The following is a 15,584-nucleotide window of genomic DNA, read 5'->3' on the forward strand; positions in this document are numbered from 1 at the left end:
CCTTGTTGAGCCAATGGATCGTGATCATCTATATCATCCAAAGAATTTGGAGGAGAGGGTATTGCTACTTCAGGTCCATGAGGAACAGGGCGAATGGCTGATTGAATATTAGGGTAAGAAACCTCCTTTATGTTTTTCAAATTGAAACCTCGTACATTGCAAGAACAGAAATAGCAGTCATCACTATGATTTTTGCACTCCCTCCGAACCATTGATATTCCAAAACGTAAAGACTGCCTTTTACGTTGAAACCATTGCCTCAGTTCTTCAACACACACTGAAGAAGCATTGTGTGGGGCCCAAAGCTTATCTTGATCGCCTAACAGTATCTCAAAATAGGCGAAATATAATTTTTCAACAAAATCGGAAATGTTTCTTTGTTGCTTTTTAACTGTATAGTTAACACAAATGTAGCAGAAGCAATCTGGCGAATTTATACATCCTCTGGTAGCCATTGCCCATTGTCTATAAAACAACTTCACAACACAATAAAACAGTCACTACTTTAAAACACTAGTAACAACAACATAAGAACAGCACAGAGTGAAGAGGTACTGTGAACTGCAGGGCAATAGCAGAAGCTCACTGATTGGTGATGGTGGGGGAAGGGGAAGCGCGACAGAGAGGCACTGACATGAAACCACTGCTGGTTTCTCCTAATTACTCTTTATTTTATGTATATCTAGTATAAAAACGGCTAAATAAAAGTTTATGGAGATCCTAAAAAACAAAATTCAAACTCACCAGAGAGCTGAAATGTCGAAAAAAGCTAAAGTAGACAAGTACTTCGTGACATAACTGTACAGGATGGAATTTTTTCACTATTTTTCCCGAAATCAGCGTTGAAAACATTATAACAATCACTTAATAAATTTGAAAGAATTTTCATGTCGCAGACCTGTGATATGTATTAGGAACACTACGAACATAAGTTGCAGACAGTTAAGAATGTGGGTCTCATGGGAAGCGTGCAAGGGATAAGTCCCTGCAGTCGCACTATCCTCCGTGCCCTCTGTGGCTCAGACAGATGGAGCGTCTGCCATGTAAGCAGGAGATCCAGGGTTCGAGTCCTGGTTGGGGCGCACATTTTCAACTGTCCCCATTGATGTATATCAACAACACCTGTTGGCAGCTAAGAGTTTCAATTTAATTATCATTTCATTCTAGAGAAGCTGCACGGACATCAATGGTATCTTTTGTTTCAGGAACATATACCATCTTCATATAGTTAAAGGTTACCTGGCCATTGACTTTCTTCAGTTCGAATGTGCACGCTTAGCCCGAACTCTTACAGGACTCATCAGCTTAGTCTGGCATGAGTAATGAGTGAATGGGCAAATATCTACTAGGAACACTAAGAATGTAGTTTATGGACAGTTGGGAATGTGGGTCTCACAGGAAGTGTGCAAAGTATAAGTCCCTGCATTCAGACTATTCTCTGTGCCCTCGGTGGCTCAGATGGATGGAACGTCTGCCTTGTAAGCAGGAGATCCTGGGTTCAAGTCCTTGTCGAGGGATACATTTTCAGCTGTCCTGTTTCATCTTTCATCTATATCAACAACGCCTGTCGGCAGCTAATGGTTTCAATTTAATTATTGTTTCATAAACACAAACCTACCCCCCATGAAGCATGGACCTTGCCATTGGTGGGGAGGCTTGTGTATCTCAGAGGTACAGATAGCTGTAGAGTAGGTGCAACCACAACCGAGGGGTATCTGTTGAGAGGCCAGACAAATGCATGGTTCCTGAAGAGGGGCAGCAGCCTTTTCAGTAGTTGCAGGGGCAACAGTCTGGATGATTGAATGATCTGGCCTTGTAACACTAAACAAAATGGCCTTGCTGTGCTGGTACTGTGAACTGCTGAAATCAAGGGGAAGCTACAGCCGTAATTTTTCCCAACGGCATGCAGCTTTACTGTATGGTTAAATGATGATGGCATCCCCTTGGGTAAAATATTCTGGAGGTAAAATAGTCCCCCATTCAGATATCTGGGTGGGGACTACTCAGGAGGACGTTGTTATCAGGAGAAAGAAAACTGGCGTTCTACGGGTTGGAGCGTGGAATGTCAGATCCCTTAATCAGGCAGGTAGGTTAGCAAATTTAAAAAGGGAAATGCACGTGTTGAAGTTAGATGTAGTGGAAATTAGTGAAGTTCGGTGGCAGGAGAAACAAGACTTCTGTTCAGATGAATACAGGATTATAAATACAAAATCTAAATAGGGGTAATGCAGGAGTAGGTTGAATAATGAATAAAAAATGGGAATGCGGTTAGCTACTACAAACACCATAGTGAAAACATTATTGTGGCCAAGATAGATACGAAGCCACGCCTATCACAGTAGTAGAAGTTTATATGCCAACTAGCTCTGCAGATGATGAAGAGATGATGGAATGTATGATGAGATAAAAGAAATTATTCAGATAGTATAGGGAGACGAAAATTTAATGGTCATGGGTGACTGAAATTCGGTACTAGGAAAAGGAAGAGAAGGAAACGTAGTAGGTGAATATGGAATGGGGGTAAGGAAAGAAAGAGGAAGCTGCCTGGTAGAATTTTGCCCAGAGCATAACTTAATCATAGCTAACACTTGGTCCAAGGACCATAAAAGAAGGTTGTGTACATGGAAGAAGCCTGGAGATACTAGAAGGTATCAGCTAGATTATGTCATGGTAAGACAGAGATTTAGGAACCAGGCTTTAAATTGTAAGACTTTTCCAGGGGCTCATGTGGACTCTGACCACAATCTATTGGTTATGAACTGTAGATTAAAACTGAAGAAACTGCAAAAAGGTGGGAATTTAAGGAGATGGTACCTGGATAAATTGAAAGAACCAGAGGTTGTAGAGAATTTGAGGGAGAGCGTTAGGGGATGATTGACAGGAATGGAGGAAAGAAATACAATAGATAAATGGGTAACTTTGAGAGATGAAATAGTGAAGACAGCAAGTAGGTAAAAACATGAGGGCTAATAGAAATCCTTGGGTAACAGAAGGGACATTGAATTTAGTTGATGAAAGGAGAAAATACAAAAATGCAGTAAATGAAGTAGGCAGAAAGGAATATAAACGTCTAAAAATCCACCAGTTCAGATTGTGAGAATGGAATGGGATCGGTTGTGCCACTATCGAAGCAATCTCTGATTTCTTCACTATCACCTTGTTGAGCCAATGGATCGTGATCATCTATATCATCCAAAGAATTTGGAGGAGAGGGTATTGCTACTTCAGGTCCATGAGGAACAGGGCGAATGGCTGATTGAATATTAGGGTAAGAAACCTCCTTTATGTTTTTCAAATTGAAACCTCGTACATTGCAAGAACAGAAATAGCAGTCATTACTATGATTTTTGCGCTCCCTCCGAACCATTGATATTCCAAAACGTAAAGACTGCCTTTTACGTTGAAACCATTGCCTCAGTTCTTCAACACACTCTGAAGAAGCATTGTGTGGGGCCCAAAGCTTATCTTGATCGCCTAACAGTATCTCAAAATAGGCGAAATATAATTTTTCAACAAAATCGGAAATGTTTCTTTGTTGCTTTTTACCTGTATAGTTAACACAAATGTAGCAGAAGCAATCTGGCGAATTTATACATCCTCTGGTAACCATTGCCCATTGTCTATAAAACAACTTCACAACACAATAAAGAGCAAATTGGCTAAGCAGGGATGGCTAGAGGTGCGTATATCACTAGGGGTAAGATAGATACTGCCTACAGGAAAATTAAAGAGAGCTTTGGAGAAAAAAGTACCACTTGCATGAATACCAGAGCTCAGATGGAAACCTAGTTCTAAGCAAAGAATGGAAAGCAGAAAGGTGGAAGAAGTATATAGAGGGCCTATACAAGGGCGATATTCTTGAGGACAATATTATGTAAAGCGCAGAGGAGTTAGACGAAGATAAAACGGGAGATATGATACTGCGTGAAGAATTTGACAGAGCGCTGAAAGACCTGAGCCGAAACAAGGCCCCGGGAGTAGACAAATTCCATTAGAACTACTGATAGCCATCGGAGAGCCAGCCCTCACAAAACTTTACCATCTGGTGAGCAAGATGTATGAGACAGGCGAAACACCCTCAGACTTCAAGAAGAATATAATAATTCCATTCCCAAAGAAAGCAGGTGTTGACAGATGTGAAAATTACCGAACTATCAGTTTAATAAGTCACAGCTGCAAAATACTAACAAGAATTATTTACAGACGAATGGAAAAACTGATAGAAGCCGACTTCGGGGAAGATCAGTTTGGATTCCGTAGAAATGTTGGAACACGTGAGGCAATACTGACCCTACGACTTATCTTAGAAAATAAATTAAAGAATGGCATACCTACGTTCCTATCATTTGTAGACTTAGAGAAAGCTTTTGACAATGTTAACTGAAAAACTCTCTTCTATTTACAATTTGTACAGAAACCAGATGGCAGTTATAAGAGACGAGGGGCATGAAAGGAAAGCAGTGGTTGGGAAGGGTGTGAGACAGGATTGTAGCCTCTCCTCGATGTTGTTCAATCTGTATATTGAACAAGCAGTAAAGGAAACAAAAGAAAAATTTGGAGTAGGAATTAAAACCCATGGTGAAGAAATAAAAACTTTGAGGTTCCCTGATGACATTGTAATTCTGTCAGAGACAGCAAAGGACCTGGAAGAGCAGCTGAACGGAATGGAGTGTGTCTTGAAACGAGGATATAAGATGAACATCAACAATAGCAAAACGAGGATAATGTAATGTAGTCGAATTAAATCGGGTGACGCTGAGGCAATTAGATTACGAAATGAGTTGCTAAAAGTAGTAAATGGGTTTTGCTATTTGGGGAGCAAAATAACCGATGCAGGTGGAAGTAGATAGGATATAAAATGTAGACTGGCAATGGCAAGGAAAGCGTTTCTAAAGAAGAGAAATTTGTTATCATCGAGTATAGATTTAAGTGTCAGGAAGCCGTTTCTGAAAGTATTTGTATGGAGTGTAGCCATGTATGGAAGTGAAACGTGGAAGATAAATAGCTTAGTCAAGAAGAGAATAGAAGCTTTCGAAATGTATTGCTACAGGAGAATGCTGAAGATTAGATGGGTAGATCACATAACTATTGAGGAGGTATTGAATAGAATTGAGGAGAAGAGAATTTTGTGGCACAACCTGACTAGAAGAAGGGATCGCTTGGTAGGACATGTTCTGAGGCATCAAGGGATCAGCAATTTAGTATTGGAGATCAGCATGGAGGATAAAAATCGTAGAGGGAGACCAAGAGATGAATACACTAAATAGATTCAAAAGGATGTAGGTTGCAATAGGTACTGGGAGATGAAGAAGCTTGCTCAGGATAGAGTAGCATGGACAGCTGCATCAAACCAGTCTCTGGGCTGAAGACCACAACAACAACAACAAACAGAAAAGGTTAAAAGTTGTGAAATACGCTATACATATAGATCACAGAAGATAGTCACAGTGGTTATAACATACCTGTATTTTTATCCTGTTACTGCAAAATATACTCCTGACTAATATATAAAAGTTTCATTCTATTCTAACAGTATATGTCCGAACTGCTTTTCCTTGCCACAAATGACTTCCATACCATGGGACAGCTCAGCAAATGTGGTTGAACTGTAGTTGACAGGTGCCATCAGTATTCAATAAGTGCTCATGTGCACTATCATTATGCTGTGGTACTGTTGTATCTTTGTTTATTTAAAACATTACCTATCAATGTGAGCATTTCAAACATGAAAAATTTCCCATTTTAAAAACCTTTATAATTACTCCAGTCTTCATAAAAAGTTCTTGTAGTGTTATACATTTGCTTAAAAACAAAAACAGTATCCATAACGATTTTACATTGAAAACAGCCTCAGATGCTGGAATTCCATATTTTACAGTTTTTACTTTAAGAACTCTTTAATAGTTCAAACTGCCATAAAAACGTTATGTCTTAAGATATAAAAACCTTATTCTGAATAGTAGCAGATGCTAGTGCAAGTACTTGCAGCCTACAGATCGCTGCCACTTTCTGCTACAGCTGTCAATTGCCTGCTGTGCCTTTAAAGACATGATAAATTTCATAAAATTGCTTCTAATCTTACATCTTTAGTTAAAATAAATTGTATTCATATTGCATCGACAACAGCTTCAGATGCTGTCACAACTGATGATAGCCTGCAGAGTGTTGTGTTATTATGCTACAGCAGTCAGTTGACAGTTGTGCTGAATCATATCACTTCACTGAATAAAGTAAAAAGACTGTTTCTCTTATATTAGGACTACTCATTCATTAAGTTTTCTGGCTGCTCCACTTTTCATTTATATGTCTATTTACATGTCTCACATGCTGTAATATGTCTAACTTAATTCCCATGCACACTATGTGCTAAATGTTCATAATATTTCCTGTACTACTTTCTGCATATTTTTTTACTTCAGAAACGAAGGCGAAAATAAGTTTCGCAGGTCGGACTGATGTGTTTCTCAAATCTTGCGTTAAAATTACGACCAGTTTGGCCTGAAAGAAAAAGATCACATGACACACCATTGTAATCTACATACACCAGATGCTTTGTGGTTCCTTTTCTTATTATGTCTTAGCTTAAAACACTATTGACTTGCTGTCCAAAATGCTACTTTATCCTCTTTGGGGAAATTAGGTGCTATCTTTTTTGAAATACAGCCATAATACTTCATTACAGTACCCTTATGTAGGTCCTTGTCACATTTGTACTTGCTGAGAACCTGTATGAGTAAACTTCTCTTGAAACTGCCTGCTAATGCTATCTGTTTCAGAATACCTAACTGTTGTATTTTTATTTCATGTAACAGAAGCTTTTATAGACTTGTCACTGTGGAAAAAAATGCAACATTTTATTCTGTGGTGGGTGTTTGGAATACTATCCTCTTATTCCCCTATGTTTGCATTGGTTTATGATAAATCTAATGTTTTTAATTTATTTTGTGTCTCACCAAAGAAATTAATTTCCTTTTTTGTTTATTTTTCTACAGTGTATTTAATACTGTGGTGCTGTTGGCTAATAGTTATATGGTGGACATGCAAATACTCCTCCCCTTTCTTTATTGAGACAGAACAATAAAGGTATCAAATGCATCATCTAGATAGTGTTGTACATAACTGCCCTCTGTACCATAAACTGATTGTTGCGAAATATCACTGTATCTAAATCATTAATAAAAATGGCTGCTAATAATAAGAGATGAAATTGCCCATCGCCAAATAAAATTTTTATTGATACATTTTCCAACCAAATTCACAGTAATTATGACTTAAACTAGACTCTTACAGTTCTAGGAATTCAAATAGTTTGTCTTTTCCCATGGTGCCATACTGTAATATGTTTTCTCTTTTATTTTTAAAGTTTCAGCTATAACATCACATTTGTTTAGAGACTGTGTTGAATGACACCAGCAGCGTGTAATCAGTGAAAGACAGATTTGCTAAAACTTTACTACTGGGTTTACTGTATCTTACTGAAAATGTATATGCATTACTACTTTCTTATATAAAAATTATATTCTGCCTTCTGAACCTCTTTCATATTAGTAACGATATGCACAATTTTGATCTCTTTTTGGAGTTTTGTTAAGGCAGCGACCAGCACGAGCTTCATTCCAAATAGACCTCATTTCTCATTTAAAGTAACAGAAGTTACTTGTTTTCAGTTTTTTTCCTTATCATAGACTGAAATAATTTGCTCAGGTCCCTGTCTACTTCTACAAAGTCATTCTATGTAAAAAAACATTAATATGTTTTTGTTATAATCATCCTTTCTTACTTTGGTAAGACTATAGCCTTTATCAGTCTTTATCGCTATTGTTGCATTTTCTTTTATCTTGCTATTAGTGCTAATGTGAAGTTAATTGTTCTTGTATACACCACTAACATGCGATCTCTGCATTTCATTTGCCATCAGTTGCTGAGCCCTAACTGCTTCTTTAGTGCACGACGTTTTTATTTATGTACAAACAGATTTTTTTCCCAATATCATAGCTGGTAAGTGAATTTCTGTTATTGGTATGGTGGGAATATACTTAAAACATGTGTCAGGCTACATTTGACAAGGGTCTGTACTGGCTATTTACTTGCAAAGCAAGCAAAACAATGATCACTTGGTGCTAAGAAAAGAGCTCGAATTGGCTGGCAGCTGGCTCTTACCGCTCAATTAGCTCAAATGTCAATCACAAAATTATTAGAGAAGGTGACAATGGCGTAAAATGGAGGTGTGTTCACAGTACGCAGAGGTTAAACAAAATGTTACTTTGCTTAGCCAAGTAGCGAACGATGAATATAAGGCAATCAGAGCCCATCTGAGCTACAAAATGTCAGAATGTAGATTCAGGATTAAGAGACTAGAAATGATACTTTATTAATGACTAATACCATATTCTTAAAAAAAAAACCTTCTTCACAAAGTTTGCATGGTCAAACATTTAAAAACATCGGCATTTGGTTCAAATGGCTCTGAGCACCATGGGACTTAGCATCTGTGGTCATCAGTCCCCTAGAACTTAGAACTACTTAAACCTAACTAACCTAAGGACATCACACGCATCCATGCCCGAGGCAGGATTCGAACCTGCGACCGTAGCAGTCGCACGGTTCCGGACTACGCGCCTAGAACCACGAACCACCATGGCCAGCATTGGCATTTGATTGCCGTAGAAATTATATACATACAAACACATCAAGTAATGTTTATAAGTCAATACATCAAGCCTTTTTACATTACCTGTTGTGATTGTTTCTTTATACTTGAATATAGCTTCCTTTTTTCAGTGTTATTAAACATTATTTAATGATAACCTTTCCATTAATTTGTGGTTTTGTTTATTCACAGTTTCTGCCCAGGTGGCATAAAACAAAAATCATTTTTTGCTTTCAGATATCATACCTCTCTTGTTGAAGAACACTCATTGAAAGGATACCCAAGTTCTCATAGAATGTTTAAAATTTAATGAGAAGAGGGTAAAAAAATAAAGACTGATATGATGCAACAGCATAAATTCCGCTATTATAACAAGAGTGGGCATCGAGAAAGTAGGTTAACTTTCGATGGATATTAGCACATAATGACACTGTCCCATTTAACCCTATCCCCTTCACCATCAAAGCCAAAATTTCTTTCTGAGAGACCTTAATATCGACACCCTATCCTGTATCATTGCTGTACTGTATGAATGACGCCATTTGAAATGCAAAAGTCATAATGTCTTTCAGTTGTAAAGTGTATACCTCAGGGATCTGTTTTTGGGCCTACCATTTTCATTATTTATTTATTTATTTATTTATACAAATGAGTGACCTACAGTATGAAGGTATTTATATGGAATTTAGCTTTGTGCAGAAGTGAAATGTGGATAGTAAGCAGTAGAGCCAAGAAGATACTTATTGATTGTTTCACAGTGCCCTCTAAACAGTAACAAAATTATGTAAAGCAGTGATATCTCAGTTAGGGCTGTGAATGTAGGCACCCTATTTTCTTATCTACTTCATAATAACTAGGTGTAAAAACCCACAAATTATAACATTAAAAATTTTATATCATAAAACGATTATAGTTCTAAGATAAATGCAGAGACACACAGCCTAAAACAAACAACCAAATTTTGAGGGGACAAAATGTACGTAAATGTGTGCTTGCTACCAATAGAACAAAATCAGTTTCTGTTCATACAAGAGATCCACAAAGTCATTCATCCAGCCCAGAAACGGACTAATGGAAATACAAACACAAGTCACTATAGAATGCCAAAAAATTGTTTTATACAAAGTAAACAAACCTGAAATAATTAAAGCATAATTACATTAAATTGATAAACACATTATGATAAATTGAAGCCGTCAACATACATGAAAAGCAAGCAAAAATACATTCTACAGTTCAATAGTGTGGAGAATGTTCAGTCACTCAAAGAACTGAATATCATACACAGGTGAAAAATGGAAGTGCTCTCATAAAAGAGTAAATACAAGTAGGCAACAATCAATAAAAATACAACTAAATGTAAGTCAGTAAGATATTCAAGGATTAAAATACACTGAAGCGCCAAAGAAACTGGTATATTCATGCATATTCAAATACAGATATATGTAAACAGGCAGACTATGGTGCTGCAGTCAGCAACGCATACATAAGACAACAAGTATCTGGCGCAATTGTTAGATCGGTTACTGGTGCTACAATGGCAGGTTATCAAGATTTATGTGAGTTTGAAGGTGGTATTATAGTTGGTGCACGAGCATCTCAGAGGTAGCAATGAAGCATGTATTTTCCCGTACAATCATTTCACGAGTGTACCGTGAATATCAGGAATCCAGTAAAACATCACATCTCTGATATCGTTGCGACCTGAAAAAGCCCCTTCAAGAACAGGACCAACGACTATTGAAGAGAATCGTTCAATGTGACAGAAGTTCAACCCTTAAGCAAATTGTTGCAGATTTCAATGCTAGACCATCAAGAAGTGTGAGCATGCGATCCATTCAACGAAACATAAACAACATGCGCTTTTGGAGCCGAAGGCCCCTCGTGTACCCTTGAAAACTGCACAACACAAAGCTTTACACCTATGCTCTGCCCGTCAACACCGTCATTAGAATGTTGATGACTGGAAACATGTTGCCTGATAGGATGATTCTCGTTTCAAATTGTATCGAGCAATGGATGTGTACGACCATAAATCCTGCATGTCGGCTGGTAGAGGCTTTGTAATGCTGCGTGGTGTGTGAAGTTGGAGTGATATGGGACCCCTGATACATGTAGATATGACTCTGACAGGTGACACATACATAAGTATGCTGTCTGATCACTTGCATCCATTCATGTCCATTGTGCATTCCGACGGACTTAGGGAATTCCAGCAGGACTATACGACACCCCACAAGTCCAGAATTGCTACAGAGTGGCTCCAGGAACACTCTTCTGAGTTTAAACATTTCCATTGGTCACCAAACTCCCCAAACGTGAACATTGTTCAGCATATCTGGGAAATCTTGTAATGTGCTGTTCAGAAGAGATCTCCACTTCCTTGTACTCTTACCGATTTATGGACAGCCCTGCAGCATTCATGTTGTCAATTCCCTCCATCACTACTTCACGACACTACTTCTCACAACAGGTCTGTTTGGTCCCCTTTCTGCCTCTAGAGGAGAATCAAATAATGGCCCACAATTTGTATAAGACAGGTTAAAAAATTTGTGGAGAAATCAGGGATTTGACACATAGAAGTCTCGGTTTATTTCCCCCAAGGAAATATGAGGCAGAAGGTCGTGAATGAATTAAATCGATCATGTCAAACCTATTGTGCATGGGCCGATCATATAAAAACTTCGATGATATCATCAACATCCTCAAACATGTTGCAACAGAGTTTGCTGCTTGAGAACTGACGTTCAATCTGGAACCACATAATATTGTTACAAGTATGGCTGATTTTCCAGTTCTGACTAAAATATCCCCAGATAACAAGAAAATGCACGTGAGAACAAACACTTGGAAAAGACCACAGGACAGGAAACAAAATGATGGCGCAAAGTCTACCCTCGCTAGTTTTAGGATTGGTGAACTAGCGTTAGTTAAGATGAAGAAAAAATGCTAGAAGATTTCAGCAAAAACCAAGTAGTTCATGCATGTATAGCAAGGACCTTTTATAATAATAAGCAAATGGCATGTAAAAGATTACAGGCTTGACTACCCTAAAAACAAGAAAGTGTTGGGTCTCAGGAACACTGTGGATCTGAAGAAATTTGTAGATTGTTGTCTGTAGGGGATCTGCTACTCTTTGGCAGATATACATCGTGGCGTACTTTGCAGTCACAGCTGGATGCAACCTTATTCCAGTTTTTTTCCTATCTTAGTGAGTCGGAATTTTATGTCCTCATGTTTGTAAATAACCTACTAGTGAGTAAAAATCTTCCTAGTTTAAGTATTATTACCAGATTTCACATACCAAAAGTATGATACGGCACACGCGAGAGTAGAGTTTCCACTAAAGAATTTAAGAATTTCTGTAGCTTCAGACAAGACCAGAGAAGATAGTAGGAAGGGTATGTATGGGCTATAATAGCTGAAAGTAATGATTAAATAGGAAAATAGTACTAAAAGCTGAAGTTTTCTAAAATCTAAAGAATTGAACTCTGCATTAAATATGTTTAAATTAGTTAATATATTGTATGTAGATAATAGAATGTAATAAGTCTGTGCCACATAGAGGCAAAGAAAACCGTTTTTTGCTAAAACATAAAGGAGTTCTGAGGATATGGCGTGAAGATCACGCCAGATATTTGAGTAAAAAGGTCAGCGGGCTGGCATAAGAAAATAGAAATGAGGATATTAGGATGATCCACTCAATAAAAAAAATTAGGGGTTAATAGGCAGACGAAATTATGGAGAAATGTCAAAAGGAGAGAAGTATATCTATTTCCCCCAAGTCTCAAGCAGATATTTAAAAACGCATACACTTGCTTAAGATAAATGATAAATTGAAATGTAACTGACGATAATAGTATAGAAAGATAAAAAAGTTCAGGAATGCTGAGTATTGAGAAATGTAAATATAATAGATACCGTTTTTTAATAAAAGAAACGAAAATGCAAAACAGCTGTCGACAAGAAAATACTTCTTTGGTAAGATAATCCATTTGCTAATTGACTCATGCACAGATAAAAGCTCACTGAGGTTTTTCAACTTTACAAAATAATGGACCAACTACTGAAAGAATAATATAATGCGAACTAGACAAAAGACGGCATGGTAAATATCAATGTGGACATATATAAAAGAAAAATGTAGAATTTTGTGAAGAACAGAGTTCATGAATCAGGTCCTGCAGAGAAAGATTAAGCAAGAGGACATTAATGGTTTCACTTACCACAAAGGTGATATACTGTAATGGTAATCTTCAGAAAAGGTATTGATTATTTTATTTATGGTTCCTGAAGATGACAAATCAATTTGGAAAATACGGTAAGGTATAATAAAATTTATTTGAAAACTGATAACTGAAAATTTATCCTGAAAAAAGGACATTGACTTCAAACAGAAAAATCTTTCTGTTGACTTTTATTACAGTATTTAAGTTAAGAAGGAGAAAGAGGATGGATCTAGAATTTATTTCATCCTCCCTTAGCACAGTAAGGAAACAGAAGCCAAGGCTATGTTATTTGTTTCTCAGGGACATGGAGGCATCATACAATTGCAACCTGTGAGTGGTGTGGAAAGAATGGTGAGGAAGGACGCAAACCAAAATGACTCCTCCCTTTCCCTTGTATAGTTACAGAGTGGCAAACAGAACACATCTCGTAGTGACACTCCCTCTTCAAAAACGAATTAAGAGAATGATCATACTACACTCACCATAGTGACTAAGATCAGTGATATGTGAATACCAAAGCTGACAATGTACAACTTTCTTCAGAAACATTACAAAAATATCTAAAATTTCCTTTCACAATTGTTGTCCATGTACTAATACGTTAATTGTCTGTAATTCTTCTGAAGAAAGTTGTACATTGTCATCTTTGGTATTCACATATCACTGATCTTAGTCACTATGGTGAGTGTAGTATGATCATTCTCTTAATTCGTTTTTGAAGAGGGAGTGTCACTATGAGATGTGTTCTGCTTGCCACTCTGTAACTATACAAGGGAAAGGGAGGAGTCATATATATATATATATATATATATATATATATATATATATATATATATATATATATATATATGTGTGTGTGTGTGTGTGTGTGTGTGTGTGTGTGTGTGTGTGTGTGTGTGTGTGTGTTTTCGTGTGTGTTTGTATGTCTGCTGTTAAGTAACGGAATTATTAATAAGCTCTTTCTTCCGATATTTGAGTTTGTTCTAAGCGATATTATCACCAAAAATTGGGTGGGGGGGGGAGATAGTAAAGGGAAAGAGCTGGCTCTAGTGGGGTGAGAAAAGTATTGATTTATCCCAGCTACACAGCCAAGGTCAGTTCAAGAGAGCACCTTATGCACTGTGTGAGGAGCTAACAACCAGATTACATTATGTACTTAAATGTTTAAACATTATTTCAAAATTTGATCTGATTGTGTAACATTATGAAAAGGTCCAATATTGTAAATGTGGTGCACTGATAAGTTATTTCAAAAATCCATTTTTTCTAAAATTCTAAGAGGTGCGAAATATTAAAGCTAGAAAATCATATTTCTATAATCAGGTATCATTCTTCATAAAAACACACGATAGAGGGTTGTAGTATTATTTATTCTCTTTTTTAAGTATTGGAAGGGCGTAGTATTAAAGTTACAGAATTCTACCTCCGGAATTAGTTTCAGTTTCTCATAAAAACGTATAGTAGAAGATTCCATGAGGACATCTCATATACTTTTTGAATTGTTAAGGAAAAAACAATTTTCATTCCTAGCTACAAAGACAAGATGAAAGTTTATTTGTAATAATGATGTTGTGCCAAGTTTAAAGATAATATTCTAAGTTTTAAAAGGTACAGAACTGAAAGAGAGGCAGTTCAGAGGCCAACATCTACTGTCAGTTCTGTCTGGGAAATTGTGGAGTTCAAAATTTCAGAATTATCAGGCTAAGGATGTTATGGAACATACATAAAGCGCAGAGATACTTATAGAAAAATTGCGATCGTTGTTAGTCTTCAACTAACATTGATGTAAATAATTTAGTACCTATAAAGGGTGCTGGTTGGTCAGTGGTACCAATGCTAGAAGCAGTTTTGGAAGAAGTGTTCCCATAATTGCCCTGCACCAATCATACATGCAGTAAGTAACGAGGTCTCTGCACCTGGGAAATTACTCCATCATTGACAGCCGTATGGGAATGTGCTACACTCCATTGCAAATCTGTCCACATCCACTTACACCTTGGATGGTGTTGATGACCTCTCTCTCACCAACCGATCGAGCTTCAGAGGGCCCAGTGGTACTGATCGACTATCGTGTCATTCTCAGCTGACAGGCATCACTGGATGCGGACATCGATGGCATATTGTCGGTACACTGGTCTCCTGGCCCTTGCCAGCGTTCATAATTGGAGCCACCGCTTTTCAGACGGATAGCTCCTCAATTGGCCTCACAAGGGCTGAGAGCACCCCACTTGCTAACAGCACTCAGGAGACCCAGATAGTTGCCTACCTGATTGCTAGTCAAGCCCTACAACACTTAATTTCGGTTATTTGACCGGAATCGGTATTACCACTGTGGCAAGGATGTTGGCGCGTTAATAATAACTGACATTAATGTGTTATGTCAAATGATATATCACATACAATTAGGGAAAGTGTGCAAAAGTGAATTTACTTGGATTAATAATTTATCTGGAGAACCCCTGTTTCGTTCTCTATGATCTGTTCTATGTGCCCCCCAATATTTTATAGTAAACCATGTGGCAAGTGTCGGAGGTTGTCCTCTACTTTTAAGGTGAGCATTCATCTTTTCATAGTTGGGAACAAACAGTAAAAAACTACTTCATGAGCTGAGTAGTACAGGAAACATCAATTATTTATAGAATCAAGGTCTTATGGGTGTCAACATTGATCAAGATGTACTGTTTCAATTTCAATTTAACTATCGT

This window comes from Schistocerca gregaria, chromosome 6, assembly GCF_023897955.1.
Source record: "Schistocerca gregaria isolate iqSchGreg1 chromosome 6, iqSchGreg1.2, whole genome shotgun sequence".
NCBI lineage: Eukaryota > Metazoa > Arthropoda > Insecta > Orthoptera > Acrididae > Schistocerca > Schistocerca gregaria.